We start from the raw sequence: 22,767 nt of genomic DNA on the forward strand, positions 1-22,767 counted from the left end.
ACAAAAAATAAGTTTAAGATTTCATATATTAATTTCTCAACCAATCAGTAATCATCTCATTCTGGTATGCAGAACTGGAAGTATCATGTAAGATCATGCAACAAATATACTGTATTTATTGACATTATTCCTTGTTCTAGGTGTTGCAGATAAAGCAGTGAAAAAAAAATTCCTCTATTTTATATTGTTCTACTTCCAGACCCCTTCCATCTTTTCACTACCTGTTTTTTTCTTATTTTCACCGTTCATCTGCCATCTACTTGACCATATTTCTTTGTTCTGCCCCTCACTTCATCCAAAATATGAACATACAAAAATACATGATGAAATCCATTTAAAAAATCAAGTCCTTTTAAAAACATAGCTTTTTACCAAAAAGAATCCATTTCTAAAATGTTCGTTTATGGCTATAATTTTTTCAAGTTTAAAAATGATTTTGCTGTTTCCTTCATTTCGCTGTTGTATAAGTGAAGATAATTACTGTTCAGTCAGCTTTCACCCTTTCATGAGAATGTTTCCTTCACCCAGACTTTGCCTAACGATACCAATCTTACAAGAAAACACAATGAAATATTTTGTGGAGAATAGGATGCATGTGTGCTCAGTCATGTCTGACTCTTTGGACTATAGCCCTCCAGGCTCCTCTGTCCATGGGATTCTCCAGGCAAGAATACTTCAGTGAATTGCTGTTCTAGGAGTTGCTGTTCAAACCTGTATCCCTGTATCTCCTGCCTCCTGCATTGGCAGGCATATTCTTTACCACTATGCCACTGTACCAATATTAAATTTTTTAAAGTAGAGGTGTTCCTTTTCCAGATTTTTAAAAAAGGAATAAACTGAATGTTGGCTTAGAGATTCGGAAGAGAAATGTACAACAAGATTCTAGTGCACAGCACAGTAGCAGAAGGAATTTTCTTAGTTGTACTACCTAGTCTTTCACCATTTTCCTCTAAATTTTTTCCCTTTCATTCAGTCCAAAATTGCTCACTGGCCCAAATGTTCCCTGAAGGTTATGGCTTAACTACAGTACTCCCCTTTCCCCATTTAAATATGTTACGTTTCAAACTTGCTTACACATTCTTCTGAACAATCCCTATATTCCTGCTAATTCCCTTCAGCCTGAATTGAGGAAGCAGACAGCCTCTTTGTCCGCCCTCCCCTCCCCTCCTCCAGCCCTACTTCCAACCCCCAATTGCTCAAACCTAGGGGTTAGAGCTGAATTACCCAACATGCTAGTGATTCTCAACCTTGGTTGGCATATTAGAATCACCCGGGAGACTTTAAAAAAAAATACTGATTTCATGGGCCTACCCCTGACCAATGAATGACCTTAGAATCTGTGGATTTAGAGTTCCAGCATTGGTATTTTATTAAAGCTCTCAGGAGATTGTAATGAAGGGTAGTTTGAGAAACAGTGCAGTGGGCAGCTCAAGTATCTGTTTAGGGCAATGATTCTCAAACTTCAGTGCTTCAGAATCACCTGAAAGGGCTTGTTAAAACACAGATTGCTAGGTTCTAGCAATCAGAGGTTCTGATTCAGTAAATTAGGGGTGGGGCCAGAGAATTAGTATTTCTGACAAGTTCTCAGAGGATGGTGCTGCTGCTGGTTTAGGATTACACTTTGGGAACCACTGTCTTAGGACACCTGGATAAATGGACACCAAGAAAAAAAAGAGGGGCGGGGGTGGGCGGGGAACCCAGAAAGATTCATATTTCAAACAAAGCTTCTAAGTAACTCTGGTGCAAATCAGAAACTTTTTGAGCTTCCTTACCTTTGCCAACAAAGGTCTGTCTAGTCAAGGCTATAGTTTTTCCAGTAGTCATGTATGGATGTGAGAATTGGACTATAAAGGAAGCTGACCACCAAAGAATTGATGCTTTTGAACTGTGGTGTTGGAGAAGACTTGAGAGTCCCTTGGACTACAAGGAGATCCAACCAGTCCATCCTAAAGGAGATTAGTCCTGGGTGTTCATTGGAAGGACTGATGTTGAAGCTGAAACTCCAGTACTTTGGCCACCTCATGCGAAGAGCTGACTCACTTGAAAAGACCCTGATACTGGGAAAGATTGAAGGCAGAAAGAGAAGGGGACAACAGAGGATGAGATGGTTGGATATCATCACCGACTCAATGGACATGAGTTTGGGTAGGCTCCGGGAGTTGGTGATGGACAGGGAAGCCTGGAGTGCTGCAGTCCTTGGGGTCGCAAAGAGTCAGACACGACTGAGCAACTGAACTGAACCTTTATTTTATGGCTAGTTTGATTCTTGATTTAGACTTGTGTTTAGGGAGATGGGACTCCCATAATTCTTTTACTGCTAAAGGTGACTTTTAAAAGTCTTAAGCCCTATGGTTAAGTATCCCACAAGCCAATGCATCTCTTCATGTAAACTGCAGCTTTCACCTTTCTGTGAGAATGTTCCCTTCACTAGATTTTCCCTAACCATAACGGGTCATAGTAGCCCACCATAGACTATTTATGGAGAGTAGCAAAGTAAAATATTAATACACACATATTGCTCACATCTCCCAACAAAAAGCTCTAAGGCAGAAATAGTGTTTATCTTGTCTTCCAGGTGATGGGTGAATGTATCTTGCATGTTGAACCCTGTGACAGAGAACTTGACCCATGGAGGGCATACAAATAAGATTGCAAGAAGACCTGTCAGAGTTATGGAAATGAAAGGTACTTTTGCTCTTGAATAACTTTTCCATATGTTTTTGCAGTTTATCTTTTCCCTAGCAGCACATGAGATTTTCTACTTTATATGTAGAAAATCAGGTGCAGGAAGCTTTCAAACTTGCCCAGAGCCATACAGCTCACTAGGTCTGAAGTGAGAGCTGTTGGCTCCCAAACTCTGCCTCCTTTTCTGTAGAATATGCTATAATTCAAATGCCAGACCACTGGATCTGAAGGGAAAGAGGGAAAGAATTTGAACTTTTTTTTAATCCTGTAGAAGTGAAATCTAAGAAAAACACCCTACATTTTTCAAGTCCATGTAAGTAACAGGGTTAATGTGTGGTTAGATGCAATTTATGATACCTTAGGGAAGAACAATCTGAAAAGGGAGTAAGCCACAACACGGATAGACCTTGAGGGCAATATATTAAATGAAATAAGTTAGAAAGACAAATACCATATGATTTCACTTATAATTTGGAATTTTTAAAAAACAAAGAAATAAACAAAAACCAAGCTCATGGAGAGAACAAACTGATGGTTGCGATAGGTGAAGGATGGGGCTTGTAAGAAATGGGTTAAGGGGATCAAAGGTACTAACTTCCAGTTATAAATTAATTTGTCAGGGGGTGTAATGTACAGCATGGTGACTGTAGTTAATAGTACTTTATTATGTATTTATTAGATGCTAAAGAGTAAGTCTTAGAAATTCTCATCAAAAGAAAAAAATTCTGTAACTGGGTGGTGATGGATGTCAACTAGACTTACTGTGGTGATCATTCTACAATATATAGATATAGAATCTACAATATATAGATTCTATACAATATATAGAATCATTCTACAATATATACAAATATAGGATCACTTTAATTAACACTTGAAACTAATGTTGCATGCCAAATATACCACAGTTAAAAAAAAAAAGGGAATAAGAGAGTAGAAGAGATTTAAGGTAAAACACTTATATAGTTAGCTAATAGTCTTGGCCTGAAGGAAATCCCGTTGGACTTTAAAAGAAAACAAGCAGAAGACTCACCTTTTCAGTTAACTACTGCTGTGTTATAAGCCACCTCCAAATTTTGTACCTTAAACAGACTGTTTTATTATCTCATGATTCTTTGGGTTAGGAATTCAGGCAGGGCTCACTGAGGATGCCTCTTTGTTCCATGTCGTCTTGACGGGGGTGCCTCAGCTGGACGACCCAAAGTGACCTCATCCACTTCCGGGCCTTGGTGCTGTCAGCTGGGTGAGGCACCTTTGTTCCCCTCCAAGTGTTCTCTCTTTCCATGTGGTCACACATCATTCAGTTATCTAGTATTTTTAGATGGTGGCTGTCTTCCAAGGAGTAAAAGGGATTACGTACCATCAGTTTCACTGTATTCTGCTGGTCAAAGCAAGTCCAAGGGCCAGCATGGAGTCAAAGGATTGGAAAATAGATTTCACTCTTTTTGTAAAAATAATTTTATTTATTTTTGGCTGTGCTAGGTGTTCGTCACTGCGCCAGTGTTTCTCTAGTTATGGAAAGCGGAGGTTGCTCTCTAATTGCAGTGCTCGAGCTTCTCATTGTGGTGACTTCTCTTGTTGCAGAGCACAGGCTCTAGGGCATTCAGGCTTCAGTAGTTGCGGCATGTAGGCTCTAGAGCACAGGCTTGGTAGTTGTGACCCTCAGGCTTACTTGCCCTGCGGCATGTGGGATCCTCCCAGACCAAGGATTGAGCTCATGTCTCCTGCATTGGCAGGTGGATTCCTTACCACTGAACCACCAGGTAAGCCCTAGATTTCACTCTTGATGGGAGAATGGTACAAGCACATTGCAAAGGGGATATGGTTCTGCTTTTTTAAAGAAGCCAGATACAAAAGAGTATATTTTGTGTGATTCTATTTATGTGAATTTCTGGAAAAGGTAAACTCATCTAGGGGGTGGAAAAAAGCATATCATTGGCAAAAAGTATGAGCAAACTTTGGGGGATAATAGAAATATTCTGTACCTTGATTGTGGTGGTATATGGGCTTCCCAGGTAGCTCAGGGTTAAAGAATCCGCCTGCCAATGCAGGAGACATGGGTTGGAGCCCTGGGTAAGGAAGATTCCCTGGAAGAGAAAATGGCATCCCACTCCAGTATTCTTGCCTGGAGAACTCCATGGACAGAGGAGCCTGGTGGGCTACAGTCCATGGGGTCCCAAAAGAGTCGGACATGACTTAGTGACTAGAACAACAGTATACACAGGGAACATTTGTCAAAATGTATGCATTTTATTATAACTATGAGGTATATCCAAAAAAAGTAGAATATAGGAGGAACTGTGGAACCATCTTCAGAAATAATCTGCTGTACATAAAGGCTTCGATCTGAACCTTTGAAGATCATCCGGTCCGGTGTCTTTACAGACAAAGAAAGTGAGGCCCAGAAAGAGGAACTTTCTGTATCTTTTCTGCCAAAGGATACTCTGTTAGTGATAAAACCGGGATTGCAATCCAGGCTTCTGACCACAGTCTTCCTCTGAGAAGATTGGGGAAAAGGATGCCCCAAGCCTGGGTTTCACTGACTCACTTAGATGTAAGCATGTCTGGGAGTGAAGGATGGACTATGAGAGCTGTCAGTGTCCCTTTGCATTCTAGAATTTTCCAGGGACCTCCAGTGCTCAGATTTCTGTGCTCTGTTTCTAGTTCTGAGGGACTGTAGACAAGTTCCTGTAACTCCTCTGTTAAGTCAGTGCCTGTAGAAAGGTTAATGGGGCAATATTTATACCTAGATTCGAACACCGTGTGTAAAAAAATAAGAGAAGAGCAGCTATGCCACGTCGCTTTTGTCTACGGTGCTGTCTCTGAGTTTCCTACAAGGGTGCTGGTGGGAAAGAGTAAAGAGGGATGTGGAACTAGAGAAGTAGCATTATTCACTTAGGTTTTACTAAAATTAATAAATCTACCTTTCAGGCTCATAAGAGTTATTGCTAGCTTTCATGAAGTGCTCCATAGAGTAAGATAAGGTTGAAATAGTGAAAAATAGTGTTTCCACTCATAGTAACATGCAAATGTTAGGACATATGTAGGGAATTTGAAAAAATGAGTACAGCTCATTCTCTACCTTTAATATACTATCCTCAGAAAAAAATGATTTCAAACCTCATCCAAAGTGTCTCAGACATTTGTCAGATGTATCCAACTCCTCTGGATGCCAAAGAACCTTTTAAAAATTATCTACAAGAGACGACAGAACACTTTGGGCTGAAATTATTTGTAGCCGATACATCAGAGAGTAACACCATGCTGATCTTGAGCAATTACCTAGAGAATTACAGACTTGAACTGTGGAGGGTATCTGAACTTTTTGCTAACACTAAGTCTCTTTTGAAATCAGTTACCAAAGCATTAAACATGAGTAATTCAGCAAGGAAACCTTTTTAAAGAGAGAACATCACTCTGATAGATTCCTGAAGCTTGGAGTTTTCTTCATTTTAGTTTTAGGTTATTGTCATTTCCCCATTTTTCTATTACTGTATAATAAGAATTATTATATAGTAAGCATCTTATTAAGTGAGGGGATGCTAATTTGCATCTTGAACTTGTGGTTTCTGTCTCAAAGCTGCTGTTTGGGAGGAGCCTGTTATTTCACAAACTTGAAGGCCAGTTTCAGTATAACTCCACTGGCCTAACACTAACGCCAGGTGGGAAGTGATGCATTTATGGAAATAATTCAAGCCAAAGAAATCTGCTCTTGTTTGGATTACCCCAGCTGGGCAGTGCTCTGCTCCTGAATGGATTCCTCTTGAATTAATTTGGGTTAAAGAGGGCAGAGCAGTATGGGATATAAGGAAATCAGCCCTGAGCTCTCTTGGAGTCTAACCTTGCAATCTCACAAAACTTAGCTTGGTCTAAGCCAGACAGACATTCCCAGCTAAAGATCTTTTTAAAAGTTATGCTTTCACTCCATGGCTGCCATGTTTTGAAATATCTGGATTACCCAACATGTAGTGTTATTCATAAACTTTTACCCTGGTCCACACACATTTTTCCCTAGGTAGTGCTAGTAGTAAAGAACCTTCCTGCCAACGCAGGAGATGTAAGAGACGTGGGTTCAGTCCCTGGGTTGGGAAGATCTCCTGGTGGAGGGCATGGCAACTAACTCCAGTATCCTTGCCTGGAGAATCCCATGGACAGAGGAGCCTGGTGGACTACAGTCCAGGTTGCGAAGAGTTGGACAATTGAGTGACTAACACTACTACTACTACTACTATGCGCATTTTGGTAAGGACTTTTTCATAGCACTGGGAATGGTGTACAGATCATCAGTACTACCTTAAGAGCTCAGGAACCCAGCATGATAGGAAACTCATGAGGAAGGTGAGCCAAGACTTCTGGGTTTTCTATATCCCTGCCAACCTGGCTTCTACTTCCCTCCATCACCGCTGTTCCTCTGGAATCAATGGTTGTTTTAATCGCCTCCTATTCAGTGCCATTGGTGAGAGAGATTCTCACCCTAGAGTTACGGGGATGGCCAGACACACAACCCCTGACTCTGGGCAGATGAGATTGACAGCAGTTTATTGGTCATCTACACTCACAGCCATGGGGAGGAGGACACCACACACAGGGCCTCATAAAGGTTGCACCTGGGGATGGATAAACAACCAGGAGCTGTGCATAGGGTGGGGAGCAGGCTTTTTTGTAGTATCAAGAGGGCAAAGTGCCCTCTGATTTCCCTGAGAGGATGTGACTAGCTTATTTGAATTCTGAGGGCTGGGAGTTAGGGAACTGAAATCCACTGTTTAGGGATTAGCAACTGGTCCAGTTAATGAGGTATGTTGGGCTGGGGGACCTTGTCTTTTGGAGCAGAGTAGGGAAGGGAACTTGTGGTTAGCCATTAGAGGTCTCCCAATTTTTCCCTAGATGTCAAGACATACCTGATACTGGGCCTTAGTTTCAGAGCTCAGTGCCACAATAGCCATATAGGATATTATATCTAGACCACCATCTACAGTGCCCTCTTATAACTGGGCCAGGGGGTGGTGGTGGGTGGGGAGAGGTGGAGTGACACAAAGGATGCAGACCAAGCTTTTCTAGTTAATCCTTTCAGGTAGTCACATTGTAAATGCTCACTGAATATCTTTATGTGCCAGCACTCCAGGCCCTAAGGCTTAAAGGTGAATGGAACACAGTCCTATTTTGGAAAAGTCAAATGGAGGAGAAACAGAGGCTTCAACAGATGGTCATAACAGAGTGACAGAAGTAGGAGCCAAGATGTGTACATGTGCTGTGAGAGCACAATGATGAGGGCATGTCATCCAGGGATGAGGGCCAGTGAGCTGGCTTTGAAGGATGAGTAGGAGTTTGCCAGTTGGAGAAGGGAGAGATGGGAGCATCGTAGCAGAGGGACCAGCATGACCAAAGGAGTAAATGATCATGGCATGTTAAAAATAAGTGATAAATAGTCCAGCAGTCGGGGGTGAAGGGGATGTTGTTAGTGATTAGAGTGGTATTGACACAGTCTCAGAGGGGCAGCCTGGGAGAAACCAGGAGCATTGTACCTAGAGGGCTGCCCTAGCTTTCTGCTTCTCTCATATTCCTTCCCCCACATTTCCCTCCAGTCCTCTTTCTCCTGCAGGCATCTTCTCATATTGCAGAATCAGATTCTGCCCTTATTGCGAGCCAGGGCAGATAGGAGCAAGATGAGAGGAGATGAGAGGAATGTGCCGAGGGGACCAGAATTAACTGTACTTCCTGACCATTTCACCAAAGGCTGCCTCTGAATACACGTGTAAAATATTGTGCCAGTCTCAGCATGTCAAAGGTCCCAGGCACAGGCCAGGCCAGCTGGGTGCTGCCCAAGCTTTGTCATGAGTGCTCAGATCTCCTGAGCTCTCTCTCCTTCTGCTGCTTTTGGAATCTTTTCCATGTTCTGCTCCTGCTCTCCCTGGCTGCGATGACCAATTCTGTAAAAGACTCCTCTAGAGACTAATTTTCCCAGAGCAGAAATAGGGGAGAGGTAGTTCAAGGTATTTTTATCCAGGTCAGGAGCTCTGCTGTCAGCAGTCCTACCTTAGCAGATAGATCTCTGAGCTGTGTTTATTTCCTTATACAATTTTCTGCTGTCAGATGTGCTGCTATCTTGGATTGGAAATTGCCTTCCCTTCATTTCTCTCTATGTTCTCATCTGGAAAACTCCTACTCATCTTTCAAAACCTAGTTCAAAAGTCACCACCTTAAGCCTCTCTTGGGCAAGCCAGTTGCTTCCTTCTGACATTGCCTTAGCAGCTCTTTTATATTTTTTTTAAACACTGAACACATTGATTATAATTCTGTTTGCATACATTTTCTTCACTCATCTAAATTCCTGAGGCATCTTTGTTTCCATAGCAACCATCAGTAACAGACACATAGTAGGTATTCAGAAAAACTTAATAAAAGAGCAGGAAAGCCAAAGAAAACTTTTTAAAAATCACACATGTGGCTCCAGCTTCCAACTACTAATTTACAGAAAATAGAGAAGAAATTTTCTTTTCCTGCCATCCCAGGAAATATCAGCAAAATCCTGAGAGAGGAAACCCATTAGGACAAACATCCTAGTTTCTTGGAAAATAAATTACAAGGGGGAAAAAAAGAGTTGGAGGAGGACTGGTAATTTGAGAGAGACTTAGAAGACCCATCAAACAATTGCAAAGCATGGACTTGACTTGGATCTTGATTTTTTAAAAAATTTAGATTATGACATGTATGAGACCTTGGAAATTTGAACATAGGACATTTGATGACTTTAAGGCCTTATTGTTAATCATTTTAGACGTGGTAATTGTGTTATGTTTACTTTGAAAAGAAAGTAATCATTATTTTTAAGAGATGAGTCCTGAAATGTTTATAAGTGAAAGTATATATCTGGAATTCGCTTCAAAATAATATGGGAGGGAGGAAGTGGATGACAGTGTAAATGAGGTAGGTTTGGCCATGGGGTTGACGGTTGTTGGGGCTGAGTGATAAGTGGGCACAGAAAGAATCATCCTCTAGATATTTTTATGTATATCTGAAATTGCTACTGCAGTGTTTAAAAGCAACAAAAAGTCTTTTAAAAGCTTGAATGTTTTGCATTTACACTTTGCAGTACAATAATTATTTTAAAAAATATATTTGTTTGGCTGCGAATGGTCATAGTTGCAGCATGCAGGATCCTCAATCTTTGTTGTGGCATGCAGGTTCTTTTAGTTGCAGCATATGGAATCTAGTTCCCTGAGTAGAGATTGAACGTGGGCCCCCTGCATTGGGAGTGTGGAGTCTTAGCCATGGGACCACCAGGGAAGTCCGTACAATAGCTATTCTAAACAACAGAATTGAAATGATTACTCCTCACCTCAATGTGAAAAAAATTTTCTTTAATGTATGCATGTATGTTTTGTTACATGTTTATGCTAGAATATTTTCCAAAGGAACATCTTTGTTAAAAAAAAATAAGTAAAGGCAATTAGAAAATAGGGGGCTTATATTTGGAAATTCACTTTCTTTTTTCTAAAATTTATTTTATTCAAGTATAGTTGATTTACAATCTTATGTTAATTTCTGCTGTACACCAAAGTGATTTACATACATACATATATGTGTATTTACATATGTATATACTTAATGTACATACACATATACATTCTTTTTCATATTCTTTTTCATTATGGTTTATCACAGAATAATGAATATAGTTCCCTGTGTTATACACAAGACCTTGTTTATCCATTCTGTATATAATGGTTTGCATCTACTAATCCCCAAACTCCCAGTCTATCACTCTTCCACATGCCCTTGTCCTTAGCAACCACAAGTCTCGATGTCGGTGAGTCTGTTTTGTAGATAAGTTCATTTGTGTGGTATATTAGATTCCACATATAAGTGATATTGTATGGTGCTTGTCTCTTTCTTTCTGAATTTCTTCACTTAGATAATCTCTAGGTGATACTGCAAATGGCATTATTCCATTCTTTTTTATGACTGAGTAATATTCCATCATATATGTACCACATCTTCTTTATCCATGCACCTGCTGATGGATGTTTAGGTTGTTTCCTTGTCTTGGCTATTATGAATAGTGCTGCTATGAACAGAGTGCTATATGTATCTTTTTGGATTATAGTTTTGTCTGAACATATGCCCAGGAGTAGGATTGCCGGATCATCTGGTAATTCTATTTTTAGTTTTCTGAGGAACCTCCATACTGTTTTCCATAGTGGCTGTACCAATTTACATTCCCACCAACTGTGTAGGAGGATTCCCTTTAAAAATTCACTTTCTTAGTCAATTTTTAGGAACACATCTGTTTTTTCCATATGTATAGTTGAATCTTTTTGCCTTTTCATACTGTTCATGGGGTTCTCAAGGCAAGAATACTGAAATGATTTGCATTCCCTTCTCCAGTGGACCATGTTTTGTCAGAACTCTCCAGCATGACCATCTATCTTGGGTGGTGCTACATGTCATGGCTCATAGTTTCATTGAGTTAGATAAGGCTGTGATCCATGTGATCAGTTTGTTTAGCTTTCTGTGCTGTGGTTTTCATTCTGTCCTCCCTCTGATGGATAAGGATAAGAGGCTTGTGGAAGCTTCCTGATGGGAGGGACTGGCTGTGGGGGAATCTGGGTCTTGCTCTGTTGGGTGGGACCATGCTCAGTAATCTTTAATCCAATTTGCTGTTGATGGGAGGGGCAGTGTTTCCTCCCTGTAGTTTGGCCTAAGGCCAAAAGGATTTATGCCAGCATGCTGTAGCTCCCAGGACTGTTGTATTCAGTGCCCTTGACTGTTGTATTCAGTGCCCTTGACTGCGCAGCAGGCCACTGTTGACCCACGCCTCCGCTGGAGACTCCTGGACACTCACAGTCAACTCTGGCTCAGTTGCTTATGGGGTCATTGTTCCTTTCTCGTGGGTCCTGGTGGACACAAGGTTTTGTTTGTTCCCTCCAAGAGTCTATTTCCCCAGTCCTGTGGAAGTTCTGTAATCAAATCCCACTGGTCTTCAAAGTCAAATTCCCTGGGGGTTCTCAGTCCCTCTGCCAGATCCCCAGGTTGGGGAATCTGTGGTGGGCCCTAGAACTTTTGCAACAGTGCGAGAATTTCTTTGGTATAATTGTTTTCCAGTTTGTGGGTCGTCTGCTTGGTGACTCTGTGGTGGGGCTTCTCCAAGAGGTGACCTTCTCCAAGAGGACTTGTGCCACACACTGAGCCTCCCAAGTCTGCTTCATTGACTACACTAAAGCCTTTGACTGTGTGGATCACAACAAACTGTGGAAAATTCTGAAAGAGATGGGAATACCAGACCACCTTACCTGCTCCTTGAGAAATTTGTATGCAGGTCAAGAAGCAACAGTTAGAACTGGACATGGAACCACAGACTGGTTCCAAATTGGGAAAGGAGTACATCAAGGCTGTATATTGTCACCTTGCTTATTTAACTTATATGCAGAGTACATCATGCAAAATGCCAGACTGGATGATGCACAAGCTGGAATCAAGATTGCAGGGAGAAATATCAATAACCTCAGATATGCAGATGATACCACCCTTATAGCAGAAAGCAAAGAGGAACTAAAGAGCCTCTTGATGAAGGTAAAAGAGGAGAGTGAAAAAGCTGGCTTAAAACTCAGTATTCCAAAAATGAAGATCATGGCATCTGGTTCCATTACTTCATGGCAAATAGATGGGGAAACAATGGAAACAGTGACAGATTTTATTTTGGGGGGCTCCAAAATCACTGCAGATGGTGACTGCAGCCATGAAATTAAAAGGCGCTTGCTCCTTGGAAGAAAAGCTATGACCAACCTAGACAGCATATTAAAAAGCAAAGGTACCATTTTGCTGACAAAGGTCCGTCTAGTCAAAGCTATGGTTTTTCCAGCAGTCACGTATGGATGTGAGAGTTGGAGTATAAGGAAAGCTGAGTGCCAAAGAATTGATGCTTTTGAACTGTGGTGTTGGAGAAGACTCTTGAGAGTCCCTTGGATAGGGAGGAGATCAAACCAGTCCATCCTAAAGGAAATCAGTCCTGAATATTCATTGGAAGGACTGGTAGTGAAGCTGAAACTCCACTACTTTGGCCACCTGATGCAAAGAACTGAGTCATTGGAAAAGACCCTGATGCTGGGAAAGATTGAAGGCAGGAGGAGAAGGGAATGGCAGAGGATTAGAAGGTTGGATGGCATCACCGACTTGATGAACATGAGTATGAGCAAGCTCCAGGAGTTGGTGATGGACAGGGAGGCCTGGCGTGCTGCAGTCCATGGGGTTGCAAAGAGTCAGACATGACTGAGCAATTGAACTGATAGTTGAATCTACAACTACTAAACTTTAGTATTTTATTGATAGTATTTATTGCCAGTTGCAGACAGTTCTCAGGTGCAAAGCAAATTTAGAAAAACAGTTTCTAAGCATAATTACCAACAGCATTAGCAATAAGTAGATTTTAAAGTTTGTTCACTTCCACAAAGTCCAAAGTTCTATGAGTTTCCAAGAGTGCTTATCGGTGTGAATAAACAAGGTGTGGTAATACTCACATGGGCAGTTTTTGAAAGAAAGAAAGAAAACTTCATTGAATTAGTTTACACAATATTGGTTACTTAGAACATTCTATTACCTGTATCTTCAACATAATATTATTGTCTTCAATGTTTTTATATGATAAATATCTTATGAAACTTAAATATTACATATCAAAACTCGGACTTTTGGGGTCAGATTTGCTCAAAGTAATCTGTGAATATAGGCTATTTTCCTGCCTGGTCTATAACTCTCACCCTGCAAATTACCAACACTTAGTCAGTTGGTCCTTGGAACTAATGATTGCCATTAAGTGTGTGTTTAGTTAACATGGCAATGATACATGTGAAAGTTCAATTTTTAAATTAATTGAAAAATATTCTGCAGTTTTAAACGTATCTTGAGATTTTTAAGGTGTGTGCAAGTATTGCTCTATGATTGGGAAGTTTATTGAGTGTCTGCTATGCCATCTAACATGCTTGGTTGCTTTTCCAATGTTGTTTCATTTAATCCTCCCAGTGTGCAATAAAGAAGGGTTTTACTGTTTCCACCTTGCTCATTGGGAAAGTAAGGCTCAGAGAAGATAAAAGGCTTGTCCAAGGTCACACAGCCTGTAAGCAGTAGGGGAAGACAAGTGTTGGTTACCCTGGTTTTACTCTTCTGCCCTTGTATCCTGTTTAATTATTTTCTCCTCATGGTTGTGAGCCCCTCAAGAGCAGTCTTTCAGGTCTTTGGGGCCTTCATGGTTCCTTAATCCAAGTGAATATTAATAAACGAAAGTGAAATTTGCTCAGTCGTGTCCAACTCTTTGCGACCCCACGGACTACAGTCCACCAGGCTCCTCTATCCAAGGGATTCTCCAAGCAAGAATACTGGAGTGGGTAGCCATACCCTTCTCCAGGGGATCTTCCTAACCCAGGAATGGAACCCAGGACTCCTGCATTGCAGGTAGATTCTTTACTGACTCAGCCACCAGGGAATCCCCATATTAATAAATATTTGTTAGATAATTTCAGCAGGTCATCCAAGTGTCAACATCCAGCTGTAACCACCTTAGGCCAGGAGCTGGGCTTCTTGGCCAGTATTTTCCAAGCTTACCTTTGGGACTATGTAGAATTATACAGTAGGGCTTCCCTGTGGCTTAAATGGTAAAGAATCTGCCTGCAGTGCAGGAGACCTGGGTTCGATTCCTGGGTTGAGAAGATCCCCTGGAGAAGGGCATGGCTACCCACTCCAGTAATCTTGCCCAGCGAATCCCTTGGATAGAGGAGCCTGATGGGCTGCAGTCCATGGGGTCACAAAGAGTTGGACATGACTGAGCAACTAACATTTCACTTCATGATTATACAATAACCACTTAAGAAAAGTATTTGAGAATACATCTGGAAACTTAAACTATATAGAGAAGAAGTGGGAAAAATAATGATGTCGAAGAATAGGATCAAGGTTGAGAAAAATTGAGGTTCAAATTTGGAAAATGACAAATCAACCAGAAAGGTTGATGCTGTTTGGTCTTTACTCTATAGTCTTACTTTAGAAGAAGAAGAGAAATTAACAAACTATGGAAGAAAATTCCTAGAACACTGGGATCCAGTCAATACACCTGATGGTTCTGGAAGACAGAATTTTCAGAGATAAAAATACAATAGGTCACTCCTTGAACTCCCTTCCTCAGCCCATAGGTCTATCTGCCTGACTTGCCTTGGCCAAGGAGGAGTATTTCCCTGATGTGGCTTTATCTGTGGTACCAGTGCAGCCTCATCAGAGTTGAGACACTTGACTCAAACTGATGAGTGCTTTGACAAGTGTGATGATTAATTTTATGTGTCAACTTTACTTGCCATGGGGTGCCCAGATATTTGGTTAAAGATTATTCTGGGTATGTCTGTGAAGGTGTTTCTGGATGGGATTGGCATTTGAATTAGTAGACTGAGTAAACAGATGGCCCTTCCAGTGTGAGGGGGCCTCATCCTCCATTGAAGGCTGACTAGAACACAAAGGTGGAGGGAGTGGAGAGAACTTTCTCTCTATTTGCTTGTCTTTGAGCTGGGACATTGGTCTTCTGATTTGGACTTGGACTCAGTCTGAAACTATACCATGGTCTCTCCTGGTTGTCCAGCTTGCAGACTGCACACCTTCAGACATTTTAACCTCTATAATTGCATGAGCCAGTTAGTTACAATAAATCTGTCTCTTTTTCTCTATCTCTCTTTGGATAAATACAGCAAGTGAGGTGTTAAATAATAACATCTCACTAATAGCTAATAATAGCTAATAGCTAATAATATTATCTACCATTTGTTCTTGCCATTATCTAGTGGGGGCCATATAAACATTTTACACAAGTTATCTCATGTAATCCTTACAGAACCAAATGAAGGAACTAAGGTTCAGGGAGTTGTGATTTTGTAGCTAGAAGTTTTGAACTCCAGAGCCAAGCATTGTTCTCAGAGGTGTGATGCAGGATGATCAGCAGTGTCATGAAATCTGTGTTTAACGAGCTCTTGTGGCAAAAGTCTGTAAGCATTTAGAGTTCCTGGAGACCTGGGTTCAATCCCTGGGTTGAGAAGATCCCCTGGAGCTACCCACTCCAGTATTCTGGCCTGGAGAATTCCATGGACTGTATAGTCCATGGGGTCGCAAAGAGTCGGACACGACTGAGTGACTTTCACTTTCAAAGTTCCTGGGAAGCTGTGCCCTAGAAAGATGTAAAGAAAACTGTGAAGGTGACTGACAGACCCAGAAATGGGGGCCTGGTCCAAGACCCCCTAGGAGCCCTTAAGCTGAAACTCAGTATTTAACGTTCAGAGTACAAAGCTCAAAAGTAAACTAAGGTGGAGTCTTCATTTTCAAGAAAGGAGCAAACTGAGTAGATGAAGCTATTAGAAAATTTGCCTCACTGTTTCTAGCACCTGCTCCTCTGTATCTGGACTTCTTGCCTCAGTTCCTCCCTGACCTGTTTGCTGTGCCCAGAGTCATGCTTCCAAAGCATCAAGGTTACCATGGGCTCTTTGAGGGCCAGTTCTGGGGTTTTAATGAGACTGCAATCTGGGAGGTGCTCAGCAAATATCTGTGGATTGTTCCAGGAATCAGAGCATGCTAAGTGAGAATTAAGGCCACCTTCATTGTCTTCTCTTTTTCCCTTCACCATGGAATGTGTGGGGACAGGGTCTGCTGTCATGCTCTGCGGCCCCTTTCTCACCCCTGCTGCAGATGGACAGACCCGGCCTGGTATGAAGGCACACTTAGCTTTCCTCAATATCATATTTCATAAGGTTCTTTATTTTTTTCAAAAAACGTCCAATGGGAGAATGGCTAAAATGAAAAAGGTATATGGGCTTCCCCAATGGCTCAGAGAGTAAAGAAACTGCCTGCAGTGCAGGAGACACAGGAGATGTGGGTTCGATCTCTAGGTTGGGAAGATTGCCTGGAGGAGGAAATGGCCACCCACTACAGTGTTCTTGCCTGAAGAATCCCATGGACAAAGGAGCCTGGCAGACTACAGTCCAAAGAGTTGCAAAGAGTTGGACATGACTGAATGACTGAGCATGTGCACACACACACACACACACATATATAATATCAAGGATTGGTGAGGATGTGGGACAACTGGAATGATCATACTCTGCTGGTGAGAGTGTAAACTAGTACAACCACTTTGGAAAACAGAAAGTATCTAGTAAAGCTAAACACACATATACTCTCTACTCTGCTGCTGCTGCTAAGTCGCTTCAGTCGTGTCCGACTCTGTGCGACCCCATAGACGGCAGGCCACCAGGCTCCCCCGTCCCTGGGATTCTCCAGGCAAGAACATTGGAGTGGGTTGCCATTTCCTTCTCCAATGCAGGAAAGTGAAAAGTGAAAGTGAAGTCACTCAGTCATGTCCGACTCCCAGAGACCCCACGGACTGCAGCCTACCAGGCTCCTCCATCCATGGGATTTTCCAGGCAAGAGTACTGGAGTGGGGTGCCATTGCCTTCTCCACTCTCTACTCTAAGGCCTGACAATTCAATTCCTAGATGTGTAGCCCAATAGAAGGCTGTATACAAGTACTAGAATCCTCACGGCAGCACTACTCACAGTAGCTTCAAACTGGAAACAAAGTGTCAATCTCTAGTAGAATGGCTGAGTAAATCATGGTGTATTTATAAAAGGGGATACTACACAGCCATGATAGGAACAAACGACAGTTACGTGCGACTGTATGTGTGAATCTCTCATGTTAGATAAAAGCCAGGTGCAAGAGAATCCACACTCTATGATCCTATTTCTAAAACAGTAAGGTGTTTATATTAAAATACGAAAACACTTTCTAAAGATAAACTAGTCTGTGGCCTTATAAATCAGGATCATAGTTATGTGGTGTGTGGGGGAGGGTACTGGGCATGGGGGGCAGGGTTCTTGGGTGCTGGTCACGTTCTGCTTTTTGATAAAGTTACTCATTACACAGGTTTATACACTTGGTGAAAATTCATCAGGCTGTGCACTTACGATTGGTCCACTTTTCTGTATGTAGGTAATATATCAGTTCAGTTCAGTCGCTCAGTCCGATTTACCAAAAAAAAAAAAAAATGTATAGTGAATTCTTTGAAACTTCTCTACTAAAAGAAGTCTTTTAAATCATGGGTTTACTCTGACATTGTTTCTTCACAAGAAGTGAACTAAATTCTGAACTCTTGTAGCATTTATCATGTACAAATATCATCATGGTTTACGTGTTACTAGAAAAATGTTCTGTAAAATAATAGTTTTCTATTTAGGAAGAAGCACATTTGCTAGTACTTTTATAGGAATCATTTAATGAGAAGCACATGAGTTTCATCTAGCTTGAAACTGCTTTTACATCATCTGCTTCCATAGAATAAAACTGCTGCTGCTCAGTCACTTCAGTTGTGTCCGACTCTGTGCGACCCCATAGACGGCAGCCCGCCAGGCTCCGCCATCCCTGGGATTCTCCAGGCAAGAACACTGGAGTGGGTTGCCATTTCCTTCTCCAATGCAGGAAAGTGAAAAGTGAAAGTGAAGTCGCTCAGTCATGTCTGACTCTTAGTGACCCCATGGACTGCAGCCTACCAGGCTCCTCCATCCATGGGATTTTCCAGGCAAGAGTACTGGAGTGGGGTGCCATTGCCTTCTCCTGAATAAAACTGACTGCCACTTTATTATGGAGCAGTAAATAAGCCAATTTCCGAGGGTCAATAGCTGATAATTCCTAACTCATCACCTTGCTAACAACATAAAACACAGGAAATCAAAAAACTCCTTGCATAGAGTGAAATTATAATATAAAACTTCTGAAAATCCCCAGTACACTGATATCAAAAGTGCTCCCTGACACTATGGGCCTAGGGAAGCAAATACATATTTTGACATTCATTTCAGTGTAAGATACCTCACAGGGACTCAAAGAAAGCTGTGACTACAATGTGGTATAGATTCAGTAATGCTTTATTTATTTATTATTATTTTTTAACATATGCCTGTATTTACTTATTTGGCTGCACTGAGTCTTAATTGTGGCATCTGAGATCTTTAGTTGCAGCATGGGAACTCTTACTTGCAGCACGTGTGATTTAGTTACCTGACCAGGGATCGAACCTGGGCCTTCTACACTAGGCGTGCAGAGTCTTAGCCACTGGACCACCAGGGAAGTCCCTCAGTAATGCTTTCAATTTGTACTCTGACAATATTCTGTTGCATGTGATTAAAATCGACACAATAAGTGTTAAGTGAAAAACAACCAAATGCTGCAGTAATTTAAAACAAAACAAAAACAGAGATAGCTCTCAAATCCAGCTCATCAAAATGCTCTTCCTTTCCTGAAATTTGAAGCCAAATGTGTTTTCAGAAGCTAGTTTATTTTTCCCAGATCTTGCACTCACATGCCTCTCCTTGGGTACTTTTTTGAGTAAAGAAGTCCCCCTTAATCTCAAGATCCCAAACCAATATTTCAGGAGTATCTTTTAAAGCCCCGTGTTTTCAGAAGTACCCTAGCATGTTCCTTCTTGTTCAGGGCCTCATATAATAGTAACAGTAGTAGTGGTGGCAGTAATGACAACAACAACAACCGTAACAGCTAACATTTATATAGTGATTTGTGTGTACTGTGAACATGTTTTAGTCAGTTAGGGCTGCTGTAACAGAAGACCATAGTGTGGGTGGCTTAAGCCAGAAGCATTTATTTCTCACAGTTCTGGAGTCTTGGAAGTCCAATAATCAAGGTCTAGGGAGATGCCATTTCCTAGTCTGCAGATGGCTGGCTTCTTGTATCCTCATACGTAGGGGAGCAGAGAGAGAGAAAGCAAACTCTCTTATAATACCCCCTTCTAATATCATCACATTAGAGGTTAGAACCCCAGCATATGAATTCTAGGGGAGCTGCAAATGTTTAGTCCATAACAGAAACTGTTATAGGTGTTTTCTATATATTAAACCATTTAATCCTGCCAACAACTCAGTAAGGCAACTATTAAACTATCATCCTTGTCACTCCATTTTGGAGGGGAAAAAATGAGGCACAGAAAGGGGAAGGGTTTTTTTTTTTTTTATTAATATTTATTTATTTTGCTGCGCCATGTCTTAGTTGCAGCACATAGAATCGTCAGTTTTCGTTGTGGTGTGTGGGTTCTATAGTTGCCGCATGTGGGATCTAGTTCCCTGACCAAGGATCAAATCCAGGCCCCCTGCATTGGGAACGTGAAGTCTTAGCTGCTGGACCATCAGGGAAATCCCACTGGAGAGGATTTGCAGGAGAAGGCAATGGCACCCCACTCCAGTACTCTTGCCTGGAAAATCCCATGGATAGAGGAGCCTGGTGGGCTGCAGTCCATGGGGTCACTAAGAGTCGGACGAGACTGAGCGACTTCACTTTCACTTTTCACTTTCCTGCATTGGAGAAGGAAATGGCAACCCACTCCAGTGTTCTTGCCTGGAGAATCCCAGGGACGGGGGAGCCTGGTGGGCTGCCATCTATGGGGTCGCACAGAGTCAGACGCAACTGAAGTGACTTAGCAGCAGCAGCAGCAGCATGTAGCTAGTAGGGAAAGGGGTCAGGATTCTGGCTCTGGGCAGTGATTCTCAATCTTGACTGCACAGTGGATTTGCCTAGAGACCTTTTTAAACTCTCACGCCTGGGTCTCAGCTGCAATGCCCACGTGCCATGTCCAGCCCCAATTCCAGATTCTAATTTAATTGGTCAGGGAATTAAATATATGTATATTCTTTGGGCAATTCTAGTGAGTGGCCATGGTTGGGCCTCCAGTCCCTTAGCATCCTTCTATGTAGCCCACAAGAAGCTCTTGAACAGTGTATCTCAGTTCCTGTGGTTTTCCCCACTGGGCACCAACTGGTTAAAGTCAGTGGAAGAACAAGTCTTGTGAATGAAATGATGACAGCACATGGGTATCAGCCAGCCAAAAGTTTTAGGAAAGTGCCTTAGGACTTAGTTTATTCATCTGCAAAGCAAAGGGTTTGACTTGAATAATTTCCTGCTTCCTTCCAGTCCTATGAGTCTATGAATGAAATCAATATATTAAACACTTGATTATCCATGAGTGAATGATCCACAGAAAGTGTTTAATCTGAGGACTAGCTTCCTTCAGTCAGCCTCCTTATCAATTGGTGTACGCCCAGGAATGCACATCAATTTGATTTTTGGCCTAAGCAGAACATAATGAGGAAGGAAAGAATCATGTGTGTTTGCATGTGTGTACATGTGAAAATCATTCAAAAGATAAATTAAATGATTTGGAGGGATTATCTGCTGTTTTGGATTATCCACATCACTGCCCCCTCCAAGAGCGTTGATAATTGAAAGTTGCCTGTAGACTGATTGCTGACAGCTGAAGGATCCATATTGCCAAGGAAGCTATGGCGGGAAGCCAAGTAGCGACCTGATTAATTATCCTTTTATTTGTGATGTCCCAGTTCTCCGTCCTCTTCCCTCACCAGGGTGGTATCTAGTTTCAGGAGCTTGTAAGAGAACAGTAACCCCCTCCAAATGAAAAGCCCATCTTTCCTGAGGCAGAAAGCTCTATAGAGAGATTTCTCATCCTTCCTCAGGTCCTTTGCTCACTGCCCTGCTTCTGACTCTACCTAAGAGTCATTAAATCAGGGAGGCTGGGTCCATTCATACTGGCTTTCCACATGGAAGCTTTCAGCAAAATGCTCTCTGTTCTTCAATCTGATGCATGCGAGGTTGCCCAAAATAGTATGACAGAGGTTTCCAAGATAAGAACAAACTGCCATGGCTAAGAGGCTAAACCTTATCTCCAGTGGTTCTATGCTGACTGGGCTTAAAGGAGTGATGATCCTCAGTGTTTCAGTTTGGAGTGGCATCTAGAATTCTGACAGTCTTTTCTAAAACCAGTTTTAAATGGCTGACTTTCACAAGGGCATTAAATAGGCATTGATGGCAGGAAGGTGTAGTTTCTGGTCTGTAACACCTGCAGGAATGGCCTGGCAACAGTGAAGAGCCCACATGCATTTCTCCTTGGCTTGGGCTAACATCAGGGCCAATGGATGCTTTGTACCATGGCAATTTGTGGATTCCAAAGACTTTCCCTGACTATGACTCAGTCAGTGGCCTCAGCACAGAGTCCCCACCAGTGAGAGGCCACATTCTGATTTCTACAAGGTGTGCCTGCCAGGAGCCAGTCCTGTGCTGGTCTGCGGGAGTTTTCCAGTGCTAGCCCTCTTGGGCTGGCCTTGGATGGGTCACCTTAACTCTGGGAAACAAGCCCTGGAAAGAGGGAGGTTCTACTCAGCACCAGAGCCTTTCCTGGCTGGCTTTCCGTGTGATGGAGTCAGGTATCTGCGCCATCTGAGGCTCAGTGGTGGTGATTATTCCACTGAGGACCAGTCTGATTTTGCAGAGATTTCAAACAAATCTTTTAAGAGTAAGGTCCTATCCTGGGGGCAGCTGGAGGGGGACAGATTTCCTCTTAGAATGTGGGCTTTGAAGTGGACTCTGCCAGCTCTCTTGCTCTGAGCTTTTCATGAACACAGTTGTAAATCGATTTGTGAACTTGTCCTAATGGGCTGGAAAACACAGCTTTCCTGTGTGGGGTGGCTCAGTGAAGCATCTATTTTAAAACCCGTGGAGGATGACACAAAGCTCCCTTCCAATGAGATCATTTCAGACAATCCTTGAGGTCAATGAAAAAGAGTTGAGTCTGTTTCTGCTAGTAAAATAGACAAGTTCTCAGATACTTGGACACTGATTTAGGCATAGATTTGTGCTTAAACCACATAAACAGATTACTCTGGTATCTAAGCCATATAGATAACTTGATTTCACTATCTATACTTGTCTATGGATGTAATTTATTAGCTTGTCTTAATGCCTTTCTTCCAAAGAATAACTTATTTAGCTTTTAGATAACACGTTGATTTTTAAAATAATAATATAGTTTTATAAAATAACTTTAGCTTAGTCTAAAATTGTTTGCTTCTTTGTACATTCCATAGATTTACTGGGATAAATTGATATTCTTTTTATCTGTTCACTAAATTACTTTATGACTTTACCTATTGCCCTAAGAATATTTGCTGATAAATATGGAGACCTATTACATTTTTCTAGCC

At 41.8% G+C, this 22,767-nt stretch overlaps 1 long non-coding RNA gene across 1 annotated transcript in view; it reads left to right on the top strand.

The window, feature by feature from the left end:
- LOC112449268 (uncharacterized) overlaps positions 1–22,767 on the top strand; it is a 58,613-nt gene that overhangs the window by 679 nt on the left and 35,167 nt on the right. The window contains exon 2 of the long non-coding RNA XR_009496852.1: positions 2,576–2,685. This is a non-coding gene — a long non-coding RNA (uncharacterized lncRNA). The remainder of the gene's footprint in view (positions 1–2,575; positions 2,686–22,767) is intronic.

Source organism: Bos taurus, chromosome 13, assembly GCF_002263795.3.
Source record: "Bos taurus isolate L1 Dominette 01449 registration number 42190680 breed Hereford chromosome 13, ARS-UCD2.0, whole genome shotgun sequence".
Lineage (NCBI taxonomy): Eukaryota > Metazoa > Chordata > Mammalia > Artiodactyla > Bovidae > Bos > Bos taurus.